Genomic DNA, 17,405 nt, shown 5'->3' on the forward strand with positions numbered 1-17,405 from the left:
TCACATGTCAAAAAATTAAGCCAGAATCAAGAGCATGACATCTTTAAAAGGCCCCTTTCTGCACACAATAATGGCTTATGGCCATACCACCCTGAACTCGTCCGATCTTGGAAGCTAAGCAGGGTGGGGCCTGGTTAGTACTTGAATGGGAGACCGCCTGGGAATACCAGGTGCTGTAAGCTTTTTCATTTTTTTGATCATATGTTTTTTTTTATCATATAGAGACATATTCACATGTCCAAAAATTCAGCCAGAATCAAGGGCATGACATCTTTAAAAGGCCCCTTTCTGCACACAATAATGGCTTACGGCCATACCACCCTGAACTCGTCAGATCTTGGAATCTAAGCAGGGTTGGGCCTGGTTAGTACTTGGATGGGAGACCGCCTGGGAATACCAGGTGCTGTAAGCGTTTTCATTTTTTTGATCATATGTTTTTTTTTATCATATAGAGACATATTCACATGTCCAAAAATTCAGCCAGAATCAAGGGCATGACATCTTTTAAAGGCCCCTGTCTGCACACAATAATGGCTTATGGCCATACCACCCTGAACACGCCTGATCTCGTCCGATCTCGGAAGCCAAGCAGGGTAGGGCCTGGTTAGTACTTGGATGGGAGACCGCCTGGGAATACCAGGTGCTGTAAGCTTTTTCATTTTTTTGATCATATGTTTTTTTTTTTATCATATAGAGACATATTCACATGTCCACAAATTCAGCCAGAATCAAGGGCATGACATATTTAAAATGCCCCTTTTTGCACACAATAACAGCTTACGGCCATACCACCCTTAACACGACCGATCTCGTCCGATCTCGGAAACTAAGTAGGGTCGTGCCTGGTTAGTACTTGGATGGGAGACCTCCTGGGAATACCAGATGCTGTAAAAGCTTTTTCATTTTTTTTGATCATATGTTTTTTTTATCATATAGAGACATATTCACATGTCCAAAAATTCAGCCAGAATCAAGGGCATGACATATTTAAAAGGCCCCTTTTTGCACACAATAACGGCTTACGGCCATACCACCCTTAACACGACCGATCTCGTCCGATCTCGGAAACTAAGTAGGGTCGTGCCTGGTTAGTACTTGGATGGGAGACCGCCTGGGAATACCAGATGCTGTAAAAGCTTTTTCATTTTTTTTGATCATATGTTTTTTTTATCATATAGAGACATATTCACATGTCCAAAAATTCAGCCAGAATCAAGGGCATGACATCTTTAAAAGGCCCCTGTCTGCACACAATAATGGCTTACGGCCATACCACCCTGAACACGCCCGATCTCGGAAGCTAAGCAAGGTCAGGCCTGGTTAGTACTTGGATGGGAGATCGCCTGGGAATACCAGGTGCTGTAAGCTTTTTCATTTTTTTTGATCATATGTTCTTTTTTTATCATATAGAGACATATTCACATGTCCACAAATTCAGCCAGAATCAAGGGCATGACATCTTTAAAAGGCCCCTGTCTGCACACAATAATGGCTTACGGCCATACCACCCTGAACACGCCCGATCTCGTCCGATCTCGGAAGCTAAGCAGGGTCGGGCCTGGATAGTACTTGGATGGGAGACCACCTGGGAATACCAGGTGCTGTAAGCGTTTTCATTTTTTTGATCATGTGTTTTTTTTTATCATATAGAGACATATTCACATATCCAAAAATTCAGCCAGAATCAAGGGCATGACATCTTTAAAAGGCCCCTGTCTGCACACAATAATGGCTTACGGCCATACCACCCTGAACACGCCCGATCTCGGAAGCTAAGCAAGGTCAGGCCTGGTTAGTACTTGGATGGGAGACCGCCTGGGAATACCAGGTGCTGTAAGCTTTTTCATTTTTTTTGATCATATGTTCTTTTTTTATCATATAGAGACATATTCACATGTCCACAAATTCAGCCAGAATCAAGGGCATGACATCTTTAAAAGGCCCCTGTCTGCACACAATAATGGCTTACGGCCATACCACCCTGAACACAACCCGATCTCGTCCGATCTCGGAAGCTAAGCAGGGTCGGGCCTGGATAGTACTTGGATGGGAGACCACCTGGGAATACCAGGTGCTGTAAGCGTTTTCATTTTTTTGATCATATATTTTTTTTTATCATATAGAGACATATTCACATGTCCAAAAATTCAGCCAGAATCAAGGGCATGACATCTTTAAAAGGCCCCTTTCTGCACACAATAATGGCTTACGGCCATACCACCCTGAACACGCCCGATCTCGTCTGATCTCAGAAGCTAAGCAGGGTCGGGCCTGGTTAGTACTTGGATGGGAGACCGCCTGGGAATACCAGGTGCTGTAAGCTTTTTCATTTTGTTTGATCATATGTTTTTTTTTATCATATAGAGACATATTCACATGTCCAAAAATTCAGCCAGAATCAAGGGCATGACATCTTTAAAAGGCCCCTTTCTGCACACAATAATGGCTTACGGCCATACCACCCTGAACACGCCCGATCTCGTCTGATCTCGGAAGCTAAGCAGGGTCGGGCCTGGTTAGTACTTGGATGGGAGACCTCCTGGGAATACCAGGTGCTGTAAGCTTTTTCATTTTTTTTGATCATATGTTTTTTTTATCATATAGAGACATATTCACATGTCCAAAAATTCAGCCAGAATCAAGGGCATGACATCTTTAAAAGGCCCCTCTCTGCACACAATAATGGCTTACAGCCATACCACCCTGAACACGCCTGATCTCGTCCGATCTCGGAAGCTAAGCCGGGTAGGGCCTGGTTAGTACTTGGATGGGAGACCGCCTGGGAATATCAGGTGCTGTAAGTTTTTTCATTTTTTTGATCATATGTTTTTTTTTTAACATATAGAGACATATTCACATGTCCAAAAATTCAGCCAGAATCAAGGGCATGACATCTTTAAAAGGCGCCTTTCTGCATACAATAATGGCTTACGGCCAAACCACCCTGAACACGCCCGATCTCGTCTGATCTCGGAAGCTAAGCAGGGTCGGGCCTGGTTAGTACTTGGATGGGAGACCGCCTGGGAATACCAGGTGCTGTAAGCTTTTTCATTTTTTTTGATCATATGTTTTTTTTATCATATAGAGACATATTCACATGTCCAAAAATTCAGCCAGAATCAAGGGCATGACATCTTTAAAAGGCCCCTGTCTGCACACAATAATGGCTTACGGCCATACCACCCTGAACACGCCCGATCTCGGAAGCTAAGCAAGGTCAGGCCTGGTTAGTACTTGGATGGGAGACCGCCTGGGAATACCAGGTGCTGTAAGCTTTTTCATTTTTTTGATCATATGTTTTTTTTTTTTCATATAGAGACATATTCACATGTCCAAAAATTCAGCCAGAATCAAGGGCATGACATCTTTAAAAGGCCCCTTTCTTCACACAATAATGACTCATGGCCATACCACCCTGAACACGCCTGAACACGCCCGATCTCGTCCGATCTCGGAAGCTAAGCAGGGTCGGGCCTGGTTAGTACTTGGATGGGAGACCGCCTGGGAATACCAGGTGCTATAAGCTTTTTCATTTTTTTGATCATATGTTTTTTTTTTTTCATATAGAGACATATTCACATGTCCAAAAATTCAGCCAGAATCAAGGGCATGACATCTTTAAAAGGCCCCTTTCTGCACACAATAATGGCTTATGGCCATACCACCCTGAACAAGCCCGATCTCGTCTGATCTCGGAAGCTAAGCAGGGTCGGGCCTGGTTAGTACTTGGATGGGAGACCGCCTGGGAATACCAGGTGCTGTAAGTTTTTTCATTTTTTTGATCATATGTTTTTTTTTTATCATATAGAGACATATTCACATGTCCAAAAATTCAGCCAGAATCAAGGGAATGACATCTTTAAGGCCCATTTCTGCACACAATAATGGCTTACGGCCATACCACCCTGAACTCGTCCGATCTCGGAAGCTAAGCAGGGTCGGGCCTGGTTAGTACTTAGATGGGAGACCGCCTGGGAATACCAGGTGCTGTAAGCTTTTTCATTTTTTTGATCATATGTTTTTTTTTATCATATAGAGACATATTCACATGTCCAAAAATTCAGCCAGAATCAAGGGCATGACATCTTTAAAAGGCCCCTTTCTGCACACAATAATGGCTTACAGCCATACCACCCTGAACACGCCCGATCTCGTCCGATCTCGGAAGCTAAGCAGGGTCGGGCCTGGTTAGTACTTGGAAGGGAGACCGCCTGGGAATAACAGGTGCTGTAAGCTTTTTCATTTTGTTTGATCATATGTTTTTTTTTATCATATAGAGACATATTCACATGTCCAAAAATTCAGCCAGAATCAAGGGCATGACATCTTTAAAAGGCCCCTTTCTGCACACAATAATGGCTTACGGCCATACCACCCTGAACACGCCCGATCTCGTCTGATCTCGGAAGCTAAGCAGGGTCGGGCCTGGTTAGTACTTGGATGGGAGACCTCCTGGGAATACCAGGTGCTGTAAGCTTTTTCATTTTTTTTGATCATATGTTTTTTTTATCATATAGAGACATATTCACATGTCCAAAAATTCAGCCAGAATCAAGGGCATGACATCTTTAAAAGGCCCCTCTCTGCACACAATAATGGCTTACAGCCATACCACCCTGAACACGCCTGATCTCGTCCGATCTCGGAAGCTAAGCCGGGTAGGGCCTGGTTAGTACTTGGATGGGAGACCGCCTGGGAATATCAGGTGCTGTAAGTTTTTTCATTTTTTTGATCATATGTTTTTTTTTTAACATATAGAGACATATTCACATGTCCAAAAATTCAGCCAGAATCAAGGGCATGACATCTTTAAAAGGCGCCTTTCTGCATACAATAATGGCTTACGGCCAAACCACCCTGAACACGCCCGATCTCGTCTGATCTCGGAAGCTAAGCAGGGTCGGGCCTGGTTAGTACTTGGATGGGAGACCGCCTGGGAATACCAGGTGCTGTAAGCTTTTTCATTTTTTTTGATCATATGTTTTTTTTATCATATAGAGACATATTCACATGTCCAAAAATTCAGCCAGAATCAAGGGCATGACATCTTTAAAAGGCCCCTGTCTGCACACAATAATGGCTTACGGCCATACCACCCTGAACACGCCCGATCTCGGAAGCTAAGCAAGGTCAGGCCTGGTTAGTACTTGGATGGGAGACCGCCTGGGAATACCAGGTGCTGTAAGCTTTTTCATTTTTTTGATCATATGTTTTTTTTTTTTCATATAGAGACATATTCACATGTCCAAAAATTCAGCCAGAATCAAGGGCATGACATCTTTAAAAGGCCCCTTTCTTCACACAATAATGACTCATGGCCATACCACCCTGAACACGCCTGAACACGCCCGATCTCGTCCGATCTCGGAAGCTAAGCAGGGTCGGGCCTGGTTAGTACTTGGATGGGAGACCGCCTGGGAATACCAGGTGCTATAAGCTTTTTCATTTTTTTGATCATATGTTTTTTTTTTTTCATATAGAGACATATTCACATGTCCAAAAATTCAGCCAGAATCAAGGGCATGACATCTTTAAAAGGCCCCTTTCTGCACACAATAATGGCTTATGGCCATACCACCCTGAACAAGCCCGATCTCGTCTGATCTCGGAAGCTAAGCAGGGTCGGGCCTGGTTAGTACTTGGATGGGAGACCGCCTGGGAATACCAGGTGCTGTAAGTTTTTTCATTTTTTTGATCATATGTTTTTTTTTTATCATATAGAGACATATTCACATGTCCAAAAATTCAGCCAGAATCAAGGGAATGACATCTTTAAGGCCCATTTCTGCACACAATAATGGCTTACGGCCATACCACCCTGAACTCGTCCGATCTCGGAAGCTAAGCAGGGTCGGGCCTGGTTAGTACTTAGATGGGAGACCGCCTGGGAATACCAGGTGCTGTAAGCTTTTTCATTTTTTTGATCATATGTTTTTTTTTATCATATAGAGACATATTCACATGTCCAAAAATTCAGCCAGAATCAAGGGCATGACATCTTTAAAAGGCCCCTTTCTGCACACAATAATGGCTTACGGCCATACAACCCTGAACTCGTCCGATCTCAGAAGGTAAGCAGGGTCGGGCCAGGTTAGTACTTGGATGGGAGACAGCCTGGGAATACCAGGTGCTGTAAGCTTCTTCATTTTTTTGATCATATGTTTTTTTTTTTATCATATAGACACATATTCACATGTCCAAAAATTCAGCCAGAATCAAGAGCATGACATCTTTAAAAGGCCCCTTTCTGCACACAATAATGGCTTATGGCCATACCACCCTGAACTCGTCCGATCTTGGAAGCTAAGCAGGGTGGGGCCTGGTTAGTACTTGAATGGGAGACCGCCTGGGAATACCAGGTGCTGTAAGCTTTTTCATTTTTTTGATCATATGTTTTTTTTTATCATATAGAGACATATTCACATGTCCAAAAATTCAGCCAGAATCAAGGGCATGACATCTTTAAAAGGCCCCTTTCTGCACACAATAATGGCTTACGGCCATACCACCCTGAACTCGTCAGATCTTGGAATCTAAGCAGGGTTGGGCCTGGTTAGTACTTGGATGGGAGACCGCCTGGGAATACCAGGTGCTGTAAGCTTTTTCATTTTTTTGATCATATGTTTTTTTTTTTATCATATAGAGACATATTCACATGTCCAAAAATTCAGCCAGAATCAAGGGCATGACATCTTTAAAAGGCCCCTGTCTGCACACAATAATGACTTATGGCCATACCACCCTGAACACGCCCGATCTCGTCCGATCTCGGAAGCTAAGCAGGGTCGGGCCTGGTTAGTACTTGGATGGGAGACCGCCTGGGAATACCAGGTGCTATAAGCTTTTTCATTTTTTTGATCATATGTTTTTTTTTTATCATAGAGAGACATATTCACATGTCCAAAAATTCAGCCAGAATCAAGGGCATGACATCTTTAAAAGGCCCCTTTCTGCACACAATAATGGCTTACGGCCATACCACCCTGAACACGCCCGATCTCTTCCGATCTCGGAAGCTAAGCAAGGTCAGGCCTGGTTAGTACTTGGATGGGAGACCGCCTGGGAATACCAGGTGCTGTAAGCTTTTTCATTTTTTTGATCATGTGTTTTTTTTTTATCATATAGAGACATATTCACATGTCCAAAAATTCAGCCAAAATCAAGGGAATGACATCTTTAAGGCCCATTTCTGCACACAATTATGGCTTACGGCCATACCAACCTGAACTCGTCCGATCTCGGAAGCTAAGCATGGTCGGGCCTGGTTAGTACTTGGATTGGAGACCGCCTGGGAATACCAGGTGCTGTAAGCTTTTTCATTTTGTTTGATCATATGTTTTTTTTTATCATATAGAGACATATTCACATGTCCAAAAATTCAGCCAGAATCAAGGGCATGACATCTTTAAAAGGCCCCTTTCTGCACACAATAATGGCTTAAGGACATACCACCCTGAACTTGTCCGATCTCGGAAGCTAAGCAGCGTCTGGCCTGGTTAGTACTTGGATGGGAGACCGCCTGGGAATACCAGGTGCTGTAAGCTTTTTCATTTTTTTTGATCATATGTTCTTTTTTTATCATATAGAGACATATTCACATGTCCAAAAATTCAGCCAGAATCAAGGGCATGAGATCTTTAAAAGGCCCCTGTCTGCACACAATAACAGCTTACGGCCATACCACCCTGAACACGCCTGATGTCGTCTGATCTCGGAAGCTAAGCAGGGTAGGGCCTGGTTAGTACTTGGATGGGAGACCGCCTGGGAATACCAGGTGCTGTAAGCTTTTTCATTTTTTTGATCATATGTTTTTTTTTTATCATATAGAGACATATTCACATGTCCAAAAATTCAGCCAGAATCAAGGGCATAACATCTTTAAAAGGCCCCTGTCTGCACACAATAATGGCTTACGGCCATACCACCCTTAACACGCCCGATCTCGTCCCATCTCGGAAGCTAAGCAGGGTCAACTTTTATCAATCAATCAATCAACTTTTATTTGTATAGCGTCAACTCATAACAAGTGTTATCTCGAGACACTTTACAAGAAGCATGTAAAATACCTTACTCATTGTCTGTTAACATTACAAAAGAGCAGGTAAAAGACCTTACTCATTGTTATGTTAAAAAAAGCAGGTAAAGGACCTTACTTATTGCTATGTTACAACGATCCGGCCTATCCATCATGAGCACTTTAGCAAAGCAGCAAAAGTTACAGTGGTAAGAAAAAACTGCCTTATTAAAAGGCAGAAATCTTCGGCCGGATCCCCGGCTCATGACGAAACAGTCTTCACAGGCCTAGACTGCGCCGGGCTTGGAAAGGGATAGGGGGAGAGATGGGATAAGATGCAGGAAGAGGGATAGAGAGCAAGGGGGTGGGGGGAGGTAGACCGTCCATCAGCAATCCGGTGGGGAGGGGAGGGGGTGTGGGGGGTTGTTCTGGCAGGCCGCCAACCCACGATCCGGTGGGGAGGGGGTAGTGGTGGGGTGGGGGTTGTTCTGGCAAGCCGTCAACCGATGATCTTGAGGAGCCTAGGGGAGCTCAAGAGCTCCCAGGAAAGTAGGTGGTTAGTGACTGAGATTTATAGATAGATACATGCAGTAATATGATGTACTGTATATGCATAGAGAGAGAGAGAGAGAGAGAGAGAGAGAGAGAGGAGCTCAAGGTGCCAGTTCCCCCGGTAGTCTAAGCCTATAGCAGCATAACTAAGAGCTGGTCTACACCAGCACCAGCCCTAACTATAAGATTTATCAAAAAGGAAAGTTTTAAGTCTAATCTTAAAAATACAGACTGTGTCTGCCTCCTGGACCCCGGCTGGAAGGCGGTTCCAGAGGAGAGGAGCCCGATAACTGAAGGCTTTACCCCCCATAGTACACTTGGAGACTGTAGGTACCACCAGCAGGCCTGCACTCCGGGACCGCAACGCTCTCAAGGGACAGTACGGCACTAGTAGCTCCTTAAGATAAGATGGTGCCTGGCCATTTAGAGCTTTGTAGGTGAGAAGAAGGATCTTGAATTCTATTCTAGACTGTATAGGGAGCCAGTGCAGAGAAGCCAGGACAGGAGTAATGTGGTCCCATTTCCTGGTTCTGGTCAGTACACGAGCTGCAGCATTCTGGACCCGTTGAAGAGTCTTTAGAGATTTGCCAGAGCACCCTGACAAAAGAGAGTTACAATAATCCAGTCTGGAGGTAACAAATGCATGAACTAGTTTTTCTGCATCACTTTGCGACAGGATATTCCTGATCTTGGATATATTACGAAGGTGAAAGTAGGCTGTTCTTGAAACTTGACTGATGTGAGAGCTAAAAGACATATCTTGATCAAAAATAACTCCTAGATTCCTAACAGTGGTGCTAGATGCCAGGCTGATGTCATTAAGGACAGTCACATCACTAGAAAAAGTCTCTCTGAGGTTCTTAGGGCCTAGCACAATAACTTCAGTCTTGTCTGAGTTAAGTAGCAAAAAATTTCTGGTCATCCAGGCATTAAGGCATGTTTCTAGCTGACATAACTGACTGGTACCATCGGGCTTCATTGATACATAAAGCTGAGTATCATCTGCATAACAATGAAACTGTATGGAGTGTTTCCTCATAATATTTCCCAGAGTAAGCATATATAATGTAAAAAGAATTGGTCCAAGCACTGAACCTTGTGGGACTCCATGGCAAACTTTAGTGTGCATAGAGGACTCATCATTAACATGTACAAACTGAGATCGGTCTGATAAGTAGGATTCAAACCAACTTAAAGCAGTCCCTGTAATTCCAAGCAAATGCTCCAGTCTGTACAACAGGATCCGATGGTCAATGGTGTCAAAAGCAGCACTAAGATCTAACAAGACGAGCACAGACAGAAGTCCCCTGTCTGAGGCTAGAAGTAGATCGTTTGTAACTCTAACTAGTGCAGTCTCAGTGCTATGGTGGACTCTAAATCCTGACTGGAACTCTTCAAATAAACTGTTGTCATGGAGAAAGTCACACAGCTGTTTAGCTACCACCTTCTCCAGGATCTTCGAGATAAAAGGAAGGTTGGATATAGGTCTGTAGTTAGCCAGAGTTCCTGAGTCCAGAGTAGGCTTTTTAAGTAGAGGTTTGATTACCGCTACTTTAAATGTCTGTGGTACATAGCCTGCCAGTAAAGACATATTGATCATATCTAATATGGAGTTGCTAACTAAGGGAAAGACTTCCTTAAACAGCTTGGTTGGGATTGGGTCCAAAATACAGGTTGACGGTTTCGATGCAGAAAAAATGGAATGTAGCTCTGAAAGGTCGATTGGAGAAAAACAGTCGAGACTAATATCTGGTCCTGGAACTGTCTCTGCCGCAACAGACGTATCTGCACCAGGTAAGGGCAGGAGGTTACCAATTTTGTCTCTGATGTCTAGAACTTTGTTGTTGAAAAAGCTAAGGAAATCATTACTGCTGAGGGCTAGAGGAATACAAGGCTCAATGGAGCCATGACTCTCTGTCAGCCTGGCTACAGTGCTGAAAAGGTATCTAGGATTGCCTTTGTTTTCCTCGATTAGAGAGGAGTAGTAGGCAGCTCGGGCGTGACGTAGAGCCTTCATATATCTTCTATGACTATCCTGCCAGAAAAAACGAGATTCTACCGTTTTGGTCGAACGCCATATTCTTTCAAAATTCCGTGATGATTGTTTCAGAGTACGGGTTTCTGAGTTGAACCATGGAGCCACTCTCCGCCGCTTGACAACCTTCTGTTTCAGGGGAGCAATCGAATCCAGAGTAACTCTCAGCGAATCCACTGCACTATCAACAAACTGATCTAGCTGAGAGGGACTAAAGCTATCGTAAGAGTTTCCAACTGGGTTGAAACACGGTACTGAATCAAAAACAGCTGAAATAGCTTCCTTAAATCTAGCCACAGCACTATCCGACAAACTTCTAGAAAGCACACCTCTTCCAGGCAGAGGTAATTCTAGTAGGACAAAATCAAATGTAATAAAAAAATGGTCTGATAGCAGAGGATTTTCTAGGAAAACTGTAAGGTTATGGATTTCAATTCCATAAGCTAAAACAAGATCCAGGGTGTGGTTAAAATGATGAGTAGGTTCGTTTACACCCTGGGTGAAACCAATAGAGTCTAATAGTGACATGAAAGCTGTGCTCAGGCTATCATTTTCAACATCCACATGGATATTGAAGTCACCTACAACAATTATTCTATCACTGCTAAGGACTAAGTCTGATAAAAATTCTGCAAACTCAGATAAAAACTCAGAATATGGGCCAGGAGGGCGGTAAACTACAGCAACTAGAACTGGCTGAAAGGTTCTTGAGACTGGATGTGGAAGACTAAGAACAAGGCTTTCAAAAGAAGAAAAATTCAGCTTTGGTCGAGGGTTAACTAAAAGACTGGAATTAAAAATAGCTGCTACTCCACCACCTCGTCCGGTGTCTCGAGGTATATGAGTATTAAAATGACTGGGAGGAGTGGATTCATTCAAACTAACATATTCATCTCGACACAGCCAGGTTTCAGTCAAAAAAAGTAAATCAATGTGCTGATCTGATATCAGATCATTCACTAAAAGAGACTTGGATGCTAAGGACCTAATGTTCAAAAGTCCGCAGTGAATCCTCCGATCTTGTAGCAAAATCGTATTCGTAGTTTTGATTCTAATCAGATTCTGATGATTCACGCCGTTTGGATGACTTATAAAAACGCGTTTGGGCCGGGGGACAGACACAGTACCTATAGTATAACTACAGTTCGATTCAGAATTACAGCTATAGTGACTGGGAGACAGATCTAAGGGAGGCGCAGAGAAGTGTGTAAGACTGCAGCTCTGCCTCCTGGTCTGAACTCTGAGTTGTTGTCAGGGTTTTGGACTAATAACCTCTGCTATGTTTCTAGATAATAGAGCTGCACCGTCCAAAGTGGGATGGATGCCGTCTCTAGCTAGCAGACCAGGTTTTCCCCAAAAAGACTGCCAGTTATCTATGAAGCCCACATCGTGTGCTGGACACCACCTCGACAGCCAGCGGTTGAGTGATGACATGCGGCTATACATGTCATCACTGGTCTGATTTGGGAGGGGTCCAGAGAACACTACGGAGTCCGACATCGTCTTAGCAAAAGTACACACCGACTCCACATTAACCTTAGTGACTTCCGACTGGCGTAGTCGGGAGTCATTTGTGCCGACATGAATTACGATTGTATCAAATCTACCTTTAGTCTTTGTCAGCAACTTTAAATGAGATGCGATGTCGCCCGCTCTGGCCCCGGGTATACACCTAACTATGCCCGCTGACTTCGCTAGCTTCACGTTTCGGACTATGGAGTCTCCAATAATCAGAGTTTTATTCTCAGCGGGTGTGTCGCTGAGTGGGGAAAATTTGTTTGAAACGTGAAGTGGTTGGTGGGGAACCGTGTGCTTCGATTTTCGACTATGCTTCCCTCGGACAGTAACCCAGCCACTGCCTCCCGGCTGCTCGGGAGTTACCGGGGGGGAAGCCAAGCTATGTCGGCCCGCACCTGCTACAGGTGGCTGGCTAACTACTGCTGCATACGATGACTCCGACTCAATGGTGCGGAGCCGTCTCTCTAACTCAGACACCCTCGCCTCCAAAGCTAAAAATAAACTACATTTCTTACAAGTATCATTATCACTAAAGGAGGACGAGGAATAACTTAACATCTGACACGTAGAGCAGGAGAGAGCAGGAGAGGGAGAGACAGAAAAAGAAGCCATTGTAAAGCTAACTGCTAGGCTAAACTAAGAGTAGGTACACAGTAACACAGTGCAGAGGAGAACAGAACAAGCAATTATGCAATACGCTCACCGTAGTACGCTGCTCTGCTCAGGTGCTGCTCGCTGCTCTGCTCAGGTGCTGCTCGCTGCTCTGCTCAGGTGCTGCTCGGCTCGGTCGGGCCTGGTTAGTACTTGAATGGGAGACCGCCTGGGAATACCAGATGCTGTAAGCTTTTTTTATTTTTTTGATCATATGTTTTTTTTATCATAGAGAGACATATTCACATGTCCACAAATTCAGCCAGAATCAAGGGCATGACATCTTTAAAAGGCCCCTGTCTGCACACAATAATGGCTTACGGCCATACCACCCTGAACACGCCCGATCTCGTCCGATCTCGGAAGCAAAGCAGGGTCGGGCCTGGTTAGTACTTGGATGGGAGACCACCTGGGAATACCAGGTGCTGTAAGCGTTTTCATTTTTTTGATCATATGTTTTTTTTTATCATATAGAGACATATTCACATGTCCAAAAATTCAGCCAGAATCAAGGGCATGACATCTTTAAAAGGCCCCTGTCTGCACACAATAATGGCTTATGGCCATACCACCCTGAACACGCCTGATCTTGTCCGATCTCGGAAGCTAAGCAGGGTAGGGCCTGGTTAGTACTTGGATGGGAGACCGCCTGGGAATACCAGGTGCTGTAAGCTTTTTCATTTTTTTGATCATATGTTTTTTTTTATCATATAGAGACATATTCACATGTCCAAAAATTCAGCCAGAATCAAGGGCATGACATCTTTAAAAGGCCCCTTTCTGCACACAATAATGGCTTACAGCCATACCACCCTGAACACGCCCGATCTCGTCCGATCTCGGAAGCTAAGCAGGGTCGGGCCTGGTTAGTACTTGGAAGGGAGACCGCCTGGGAATAACAGGTGCTGTAAGCTTTTTAATTTTTTTTGATCATATGATTTTTTTTTATCATATAGAGACATATTCACATGTCCAAAAATTCAACCAGAATCAAGGGCATGACATCTTTAAAAGGCCCCTTTCTGCACACAATAATGGCTTACGGTCATACCACCCTGAACTCGTCCGATCTCGTCCGATCTCGGAAACTAAGCAGGGTCGTGCCTGGTTAGTACTTGGATGGGAGACAGCCTGTTGAATACCAGATGCTGTAAGCTGTTTCATTTTTTTGATCATGTGTTTTTTTTTTATCATAGAGAGACATATTCACATGTCCAAAAATTCAGCCAGAATCAAGGGCATGACATCTTTAAAAGACCCCTTTCTGCACACAATAATGGCTTACGGCCAAATCACCCTGAACTCGTCTGATCTTGGAAGCTAAGTAGGGTCGGGCCTGGTTAGTACTTGGATGGGAGACCGCCTGGGAATACCAGACGCTGTAAGCTTTTTTCATTTTTTTGATCATATGTTTTTTTTTTATCATAGAGAGACATATTCACATGTCCAAAAATTCAGCCAGAATCAAGGGCATGACATCTTTAAAAGGCCCCTGTCTGCAGACAATAATGGCTTACGGCCATACCACCCTGAACACGCCCGATCTCGTTCGATCTCAGAAGCTAAGCAGGGTAAGGCCTGGTTAGTACTTGGATGGGAGACCGCCTGGGAATACCAGGTGCTGTGAGCTTTTTCATTTTTTTTATCATGTTTTTTTTTATCATATAGAGACATATTCACATGTCCAAAAATTCAGCCAGAATCAAGGGCATGACATCTTTAAAAGGCCCCTGTCTGCACACAATAATGGCTTATGGCCATACCACCCTGAACACGCCCGATCTCGTTCGATCTCAGAAGCTAAGCAGGGTCGGGCCTGGTTAGTACTTGGATGGGAGACCGCCTGGGAATACCAGGTGCTGTAAGCTTTTTAATTTTTTTTGATCATATGATTTTTTTTTATCATTTAGAGACATATTCACATGTCCAAAAATTCAACCAGAATCAAGGGCATGACATCTTTAAAAGGCCCCTTTCTGCACACAATAATGGCTTACGGTCATACCACCCTGAACTCGTCCGATCTCGTCCGATCTCGGAAACTAAGCAGTGTCGTGCCTGGTTAGTACTTGGATGGGAGACCGCCTGTGGAATACCAGATGCTGTAAGCTGTTTCATTTTTTTGATCATGTGTTTTTTTTTTATCATAGAGAGACATATTCACATGTCCAAAAATTCAGCCAGAATCAAGGGCATGACATCTTTAAAAGGCCCCTGTCTGCATACAATAATGGCTTATGGCCACACCACCCTGAACACGCCTGATCTCGTCCGATCTCGGAAGCTATGCAGGGTCGGGCCTGGTTAGTACTTGGATGGGAGACCGCCTGGGAATACCAGGTGCTGTAAGCTTTTTCATTTTTTTGATCATATGTTTTTTTTTATCATATAGAGACATATTCACATGTCCAAAAATTCAGCCAGAATCAAGGGCATGACATCTTTAAAAGGCCCCTTTCTGCACACAATAATGGCTTATGGCCATACCACCCTGAAAACGCCCGATCTCGTCCGATCTCGGAAGCTATGCAGGGTCGGGCCTCGTTAGTACTTGGATGGAAGACCGCCTGTGGAATACCAAATGCTGTAAGCTGTTTCATTTTTTTGATCATATGTTTTTTTTTTTATCATATAGAGACATATTCACATGTCCAAAAATTCAGCCAGAATCAAGGGCATGACATCTTTAAAAGGCCCCTTTCTGCACACAATAATGGCTTACGGCCAAACCACCCTGAACTCGTCCGATCTTGGAAGCTAAGCAGGGTAGGGCCTGGTTAGTACTTGGATGGGAGACCGCCTGGGAATACCAGGTGCTGTAAGTTTTTTCATTATTTTTGATCATATGTTTTTTTTTTATCATATAGAGACATATTCACATGTCCAAAAATTCAGCCAGAATCAAGGGCATGACATCTTTAAAAGGCCCCTTTCTGCATACAATAATGGCTTACGGCCATACCACCCTGAACACGCGCGATCTCGGAAGCTAAGCAGGGTCGGGCCTGGTTAGTACTTGGATGGGAGACCGCCTGGGAATACCAGGTGCTGTAAGCTTTTTAATTTTTTTTGATCATATGATTTTTTTTTATCATATAGAGACATATTCACATGTCCAAAAATTCAACCAGAATCAAGGGCATGACATCTTTAAAAGGCCCCTTTCTGCACACAATAATGGCTTACAGTCAAACCACCCTGAACTCGTCCGTTCTCGTCCGATCTCGGAAACTAAGCAGGGTCGTGCCTGGTTAGTACTTGGATGGGAGACCGCCTGTGGAATACCAGATGCTGTAAGCTGTTTCATTTTTTTGATCATGTGTTTTTTTTTTATCATAGAGAGACATATTCACATGTCCAAAAATTCAGCCAGAATCAAGGGCATGACATCTTTAAAAGGCCCCTTTCTGCACACAATAATGGCTTACGGTCATACCACCCTGAACACGCCCGATCTCGGAAGCTAAGCAGGGTCGGGCCTGGTTAGTACTTGGATGGGAGACCGCCTGGGAATACCAGGTGCTGTAAGCTTTTTAATTTTTTTGATCATATGTTTTTATTTATCATATAGAGACATATTCACATGTCCAAAAATTCAGCCAGAATCAAGGGCATGACATCTTTAAAAGGCCCCTTTCTGCACACAATAATGGCTTACGGCCATACCACCCTGAACATGCCCGATCTCGTCCGATTTTGGAAGCTAAGCAGGGTCGGGCCTGGTTAGTACTTGGATGGGAGACCGCCTGGGAATACCAGGTGCGGTAAACTTTTTCATTTTTTTGATCATATGTTTTTTTTTTATCATATAGAGACATATTCACATGTCCAAAAATTCAGCCAGAATCAAGGGCATGACATCTTTAAAAGGCCCCTTTCTGCACACAATAATGGCTTACGGTCATACCACCCTTCACACGCCAGATCTCGTCCGATCTCGGAAGCTACGCAGGGTGGTGCCTGGTTAGTACTTGGATGGGAGACCGCCTGGGAATACCAGGTGCTGTAAGCTTTTTCATTTTTTTGATCATATGTTTTTTTTTATCATAGAGAGACATATTCACATGTCCAAAAATTCAGCCAGAATCAAGGGCATGACATCTTTAAAAGGCCCCTGTCTGCACACAATAATGGCTTACGGCCATACCACCCTGAACACGCCCGATCTCGTCCGATCTCGGAAGCTAAGCATGGTCGGGCCTGGTTAGTACTTGGATGGGAGACCGCCTGGGAATACCAGGTGCTGTAGGCGTTTTCATTTTTTTGATCATATGTTTTTTTTTATCTTATAGAGACATATTCACATGTCCAAAAATTCAGCCAGAATCAAGGGCATGACATCTTTAAAAGGCCCCTTTCTGCACACAATAATGGCTTACGGCCATACCACCCTGAACACGCCCGATCTCGTCAGATCTCGGAAGCTAAACGGGGTCGGGCCTGGTTAGTACTTGGATGGGAGACCGCCTGGGAATACCAGGTGCTGTAAGCTTTTTCATTTTTTTTGATCATATGTTTTTTTTGATCATATATAGACACATTCACATGTCCAAAAATTCAGCCAGAATCAAGGGCATGACATCTTTAAAAGGCCCCTGTCTGCACACAATAACAGCTTACAGCCATACCACCCTG

General features: G+C 44.0%; 26 non-coding genes and 25 pseudogenes across 26 annotated transcripts in view; all 51 read left to right on the plus strand.

The window, feature by feature from the left end:
* Window positions 1-73: 73 nt before the first annotated feature.
* Window positions 74-182, plus strand: LOC132964802 (5S ribosomal RNA; annotated as a pseudogene).
* Window positions 183-303: 121 nt separating this feature from the next.
* LOC132964928 (5S ribosomal RNA) lies at window positions 304-412 on the plus strand (annotated as a pseudogene).
* Window positions 413-533: 121 nt separating this feature from the next.
* Window positions 534-652, plus strand: LOC132965140 (5S ribosomal RNA). Its single transcript, XR_009669774.1, has one exon. It is a non-coding gene; the product is annotated as a 5S ribosomal RNA (ribosomal RNA).
* Window positions 653-775: 123 nt separating this feature from the next.
* On the plus strand, window positions 776-894 carry LOC132964841 (5S ribosomal RNA; annotated as a pseudogene).
* A 123-nt stretch (window positions 895-1,017) lies between these two features.
* LOC132964860 (5S ribosomal RNA) lies at window positions 1,018-1,136 on the plus strand (annotated as a pseudogene).
* A 123-nt stretch (window positions 1,137-1,259) lies between these two features.
* LOC132964756 (5S ribosomal RNA) lies at window positions 1,260-1,368 on the plus strand (annotated as a pseudogene).
* A 123-nt stretch (window positions 1,369-1,491) lies between these two features.
* LOC132965420 (5S ribosomal RNA) lies at window positions 1,492-1,610 on the plus strand. The gene has a single exon (XR_009670034.1). It is a non-coding gene; the product is annotated as a 5S ribosomal RNA (ribosomal RNA).
* Window positions 1,611-1,731: 121 nt separating this feature from the next.
* LOC132964706 (5S ribosomal RNA) lies at window positions 1,732-1,840 on the plus strand (annotated as a pseudogene).
* Window positions 1,841-1,963: 123 nt separating this feature from the next.
* LOC132965116 (5S ribosomal RNA) lies at window positions 1,964-2,083 on the plus strand. Its single transcript, XR_009669751.1, has one exon. It is a non-coding gene; the product is annotated as a 5S ribosomal RNA (ribosomal RNA).
* A 121-nt stretch (window positions 2,084-2,204) lies between these two features.
* Window positions 2,205-2,323, plus strand: LOC132965109 (5S ribosomal RNA). Its single transcript, XR_009669744.1, has one exon. It is a non-coding gene; the product is annotated as a 5S ribosomal RNA (ribosomal RNA).
* Window positions 2,324-2,445: 122 nt separating this feature from the next.
* Window positions 2,446-2,564, plus strand: LOC132965234 (5S ribosomal RNA). The gene has a single exon (XR_009669863.1). It is a non-coding gene; the product is annotated as a 5S ribosomal RNA (ribosomal RNA).
* Window positions 2,565-2,685: 121 nt separating this feature from the next.
* On the plus strand, window positions 2,686-2,804 carry LOC132965244 (5S ribosomal RNA). Its single transcript, XR_009669872.1, has one exon. It is a non-coding gene; the product is annotated as a 5S ribosomal RNA (ribosomal RNA).
* Window positions 2,805-2,926: 122 nt separating this feature from the next.
* Window positions 2,927-3,045, plus strand: LOC132964955 (5S ribosomal RNA). Its single transcript, XR_009669683.1, has one exon. It is a non-coding gene; the product is annotated as a 5S ribosomal RNA (ribosomal RNA).
* Window positions 3,046-3,166: 121 nt separating this feature from the next.
* On the plus strand, window positions 3,167-3,275 carry LOC132964707 (5S ribosomal RNA; annotated as a pseudogene).
* Window positions 3,276-3,397: 122 nt separating this feature from the next.
* LOC132965423 (5S ribosomal RNA) lies at window positions 3,398-3,526 on the plus strand (annotated as a pseudogene).
* A 122-nt stretch (window positions 3,527-3,648) lies between these two features.
* Window positions 3,649-3,767, plus strand: LOC132965212 (5S ribosomal RNA). Its single transcript, XR_009669842.1, has one exon. It is a non-coding gene; the product is annotated as a 5S ribosomal RNA (ribosomal RNA).
* Window positions 3,768-3,887: 120 nt separating this feature from the next.
* On the plus strand, window positions 3,888-3,996 carry LOC132965518 (5S ribosomal RNA; annotated as a pseudogene).
* Window positions 3,997-4,117: 121 nt separating this feature from the next.
* On the plus strand, window positions 4,118-4,236 carry LOC132965156 (5S ribosomal RNA). The gene has a single exon (XR_009669789.1). It is a non-coding gene; the product is annotated as a 5S ribosomal RNA (ribosomal RNA).
* Window positions 4,237-4,358: 122 nt separating this feature from the next.
* Window positions 4,359-4,477, plus strand: LOC132965246 (5S ribosomal RNA). The gene has a single exon (XR_009669874.1). It is a non-coding gene; the product is annotated as a 5S ribosomal RNA (ribosomal RNA).
* A 121-nt stretch (window positions 4,478-4,598) lies between these two features.
* On the plus strand, window positions 4,599-4,717 carry LOC132965245 (5S ribosomal RNA). The gene has a single exon (XR_009669873.1). It is a non-coding gene; the product is annotated as a 5S ribosomal RNA (ribosomal RNA).
* Window positions 4,718-4,839: 122 nt separating this feature from the next.
* On the plus strand, window positions 4,840-4,958 carry LOC132964966 (5S ribosomal RNA). The gene has a single exon (XR_009669684.1). It is a non-coding gene; the product is annotated as a 5S ribosomal RNA (ribosomal RNA).
* A 121-nt stretch (window positions 4,959-5,079) lies between these two features.
* Window positions 5,080-5,188, plus strand: LOC132964708 (5S ribosomal RNA; annotated as a pseudogene).
* A 122-nt stretch (window positions 5,189-5,310) lies between these two features.
* LOC132965424 (5S ribosomal RNA) lies at window positions 5,311-5,439 on the plus strand (annotated as a pseudogene).
* Window positions 5,440-5,561: 122 nt separating this feature from the next.
* On the plus strand, window positions 5,562-5,680 carry LOC132965213 (5S ribosomal RNA). The gene has a single exon (XR_009669843.1). It is a non-coding gene; the product is annotated as a 5S ribosomal RNA (ribosomal RNA).
* A 120-nt stretch (window positions 5,681-5,800) lies between these two features.
* LOC132965519 (5S ribosomal RNA) lies at window positions 5,801-5,909 on the plus strand (annotated as a pseudogene).
* Window positions 5,910-6,030: 121 nt separating this feature from the next.
* Window positions 6,031-6,139, plus strand: LOC132964976 (5S ribosomal RNA; annotated as a pseudogene).
* A 123-nt stretch (window positions 6,140-6,262) lies between these two features.
* LOC132964803 (5S ribosomal RNA) lies at window positions 6,263-6,371 on the plus strand (annotated as a pseudogene).
* Window positions 6,372-6,492: 121 nt separating this feature from the next.
* On the plus strand, window positions 6,493-6,601 carry LOC132964902 (5S ribosomal RNA; annotated as a pseudogene).
* Window positions 6,602-6,724: 123 nt separating this feature from the next.
* LOC132965077 (5S ribosomal RNA) lies at window positions 6,725-6,843 on the plus strand. The gene has a single exon (XR_009669713.1). It is a non-coding gene; the product is annotated as a 5S ribosomal RNA (ribosomal RNA).
* Window positions 6,844-6,965: 122 nt separating this feature from the next.
* Window positions 6,966-7,084, plus strand: LOC132965240 (5S ribosomal RNA). Its single transcript, XR_009669869.1, has one exon. It is a non-coding gene; the product is annotated as a 5S ribosomal RNA (ribosomal RNA).
* A 120-nt stretch (window positions 7,085-7,204) lies between these two features.
* On the plus strand, window positions 7,205-7,313 carry LOC132964967 (5S ribosomal RNA; annotated as a pseudogene).
* A 354-nt stretch (window positions 7,314-7,667) lies between these two features.
* Window positions 7,668-7,786, plus strand: LOC132965251 (5S ribosomal RNA). The gene has a single exon (XR_009669879.1). It is a non-coding gene; the product is annotated as a 5S ribosomal RNA (ribosomal RNA).
* A 5,299-nt stretch (window positions 7,787-13,085) lies between these two features.
* On the plus strand, window positions 13,086-13,204 carry LOC132964989 (5S ribosomal RNA). Its single transcript, XR_009669687.1, has one exon. It is a non-coding gene; the product is annotated as a 5S ribosomal RNA (ribosomal RNA).
* A 121-nt stretch (window positions 13,205-13,325) lies between these two features.
* LOC132965192 (5S ribosomal RNA) lies at window positions 13,326-13,444 on the plus strand. The gene has a single exon (XR_009669822.1). It is a non-coding gene; the product is annotated as a 5S ribosomal RNA (ribosomal RNA).
* A 121-nt stretch (window positions 13,445-13,565) lies between these two features.
* On the plus strand, window positions 13,566-13,684 carry LOC132965157 (5S ribosomal RNA). Its single transcript, XR_009669790.1, has one exon. It is a non-coding gene; the product is annotated as a 5S ribosomal RNA (ribosomal RNA).
* A 123-nt stretch (window positions 13,685-13,807) lies between these two features.
* On the plus strand, window positions 13,808-13,927 carry LOC132964986 (5S ribosomal RNA; annotated as a pseudogene).
* A 122-nt stretch (window positions 13,928-14,049) lies between these two features.
* On the plus strand, window positions 14,050-14,158 carry LOC132965048 (5S ribosomal RNA; annotated as a pseudogene).
* Window positions 14,159-14,281: 123 nt separating this feature from the next.
* On the plus strand, window positions 14,282-14,400 carry LOC132965284 (5S ribosomal RNA). Its single transcript, XR_009669910.1, has one exon. It is a non-coding gene; the product is annotated as a 5S ribosomal RNA (ribosomal RNA).
* A 119-nt stretch (window positions 14,401-14,519) lies between these two features.
* LOC132965188 (5S ribosomal RNA) lies at window positions 14,520-14,638 on the plus strand. Its single transcript, XR_009669818.1, has one exon. It is a non-coding gene; the product is annotated as a 5S ribosomal RNA (ribosomal RNA).
* A 123-nt stretch (window positions 14,639-14,761) lies between these two features.
* On the plus strand, window positions 14,762-14,881 carry LOC132964896 (5S ribosomal RNA; annotated as a pseudogene).
* A 122-nt stretch (window positions 14,882-15,003) lies between these two features.
* On the plus strand, window positions 15,004-15,122 carry LOC132965299 (5S ribosomal RNA). The gene has a single exon (XR_009669925.1). It is a non-coding gene; the product is annotated as a 5S ribosomal RNA (ribosomal RNA).
* Window positions 15,123-15,243: 121 nt separating this feature from the next.
* On the plus strand, window positions 15,244-15,363 carry LOC132964864 (5S ribosomal RNA; annotated as a pseudogene).
* A 123-nt stretch (window positions 15,364-15,486) lies between these two features.
* On the plus strand, window positions 15,487-15,595 carry LOC132964805 (5S ribosomal RNA; annotated as a pseudogene).
* Window positions 15,596-15,718: 123 nt separating this feature from the next.
* On the plus strand, window positions 15,719-15,827 carry LOC132965474 (5S ribosomal RNA; annotated as a pseudogene).
* A 123-nt stretch (window positions 15,828-15,950) lies between these two features.
* LOC132964970 (5S ribosomal RNA) lies at window positions 15,951-16,070 on the plus strand (annotated as a pseudogene).
* A 122-nt stretch (window positions 16,071-16,192) lies between these two features.
* On the plus strand, window positions 16,193-16,301 carry LOC132965426 (5S ribosomal RNA; annotated as a pseudogene).
* A 121-nt stretch (window positions 16,302-16,422) lies between these two features.
* On the plus strand, window positions 16,423-16,541 carry LOC132965396 (5S ribosomal RNA). Its single transcript, XR_009670016.1, has one exon. It is a non-coding gene; the product is annotated as a 5S ribosomal RNA (ribosomal RNA).
* A 122-nt stretch (window positions 16,542-16,663) lies between these two features.
* LOC132965476 (5S ribosomal RNA) lies at window positions 16,664-16,782 on the plus strand (annotated as a pseudogene).
* Window positions 16,783-16,903: 121 nt separating this feature from the next.
* Window positions 16,904-17,022, plus strand: LOC132965190 (5S ribosomal RNA). Its single transcript, XR_009669820.1, has one exon. It is a non-coding gene; the product is annotated as a 5S ribosomal RNA (ribosomal RNA).
* Window positions 17,023-17,143: 121 nt separating this feature from the next.
* LOC132964933 (5S ribosomal RNA) lies at window positions 17,144-17,262 on the plus strand. Its single transcript, XR_009669681.1, has one exon. It is a non-coding gene; the product is annotated as a 5S ribosomal RNA (ribosomal RNA).
* A 122-nt stretch (window positions 17,263-17,384) lies between these two features.
* Window positions 17,385-17,405, plus strand: part of LOC132964832 (5S ribosomal RNA) — a 119-nt gene continuing 98 nt past the window's right edge. Inside the window, exon 1 of the ribosomal RNA XR_009669671.1 lies at window positions 17,385-17,405. This exon is cut by the window's right edge and continues 98 nt beyond it. This is a non-coding gene — a ribosomal RNA (5S ribosomal RNA).

This window comes from Labrus mixtus, unplaced genomic scaffold, assembly GCF_963584025.1.
Source record: "Labrus mixtus unplaced genomic scaffold, fLabMix1.1 SCAFFOLD_72, whole genome shotgun sequence".
In the NCBI taxonomy this organism is placed as follows: domain Eukaryota; kingdom Metazoa; phylum Chordata; class Actinopteri; order Labriformes; family Labridae; genus Labrus; species Labrus mixtus.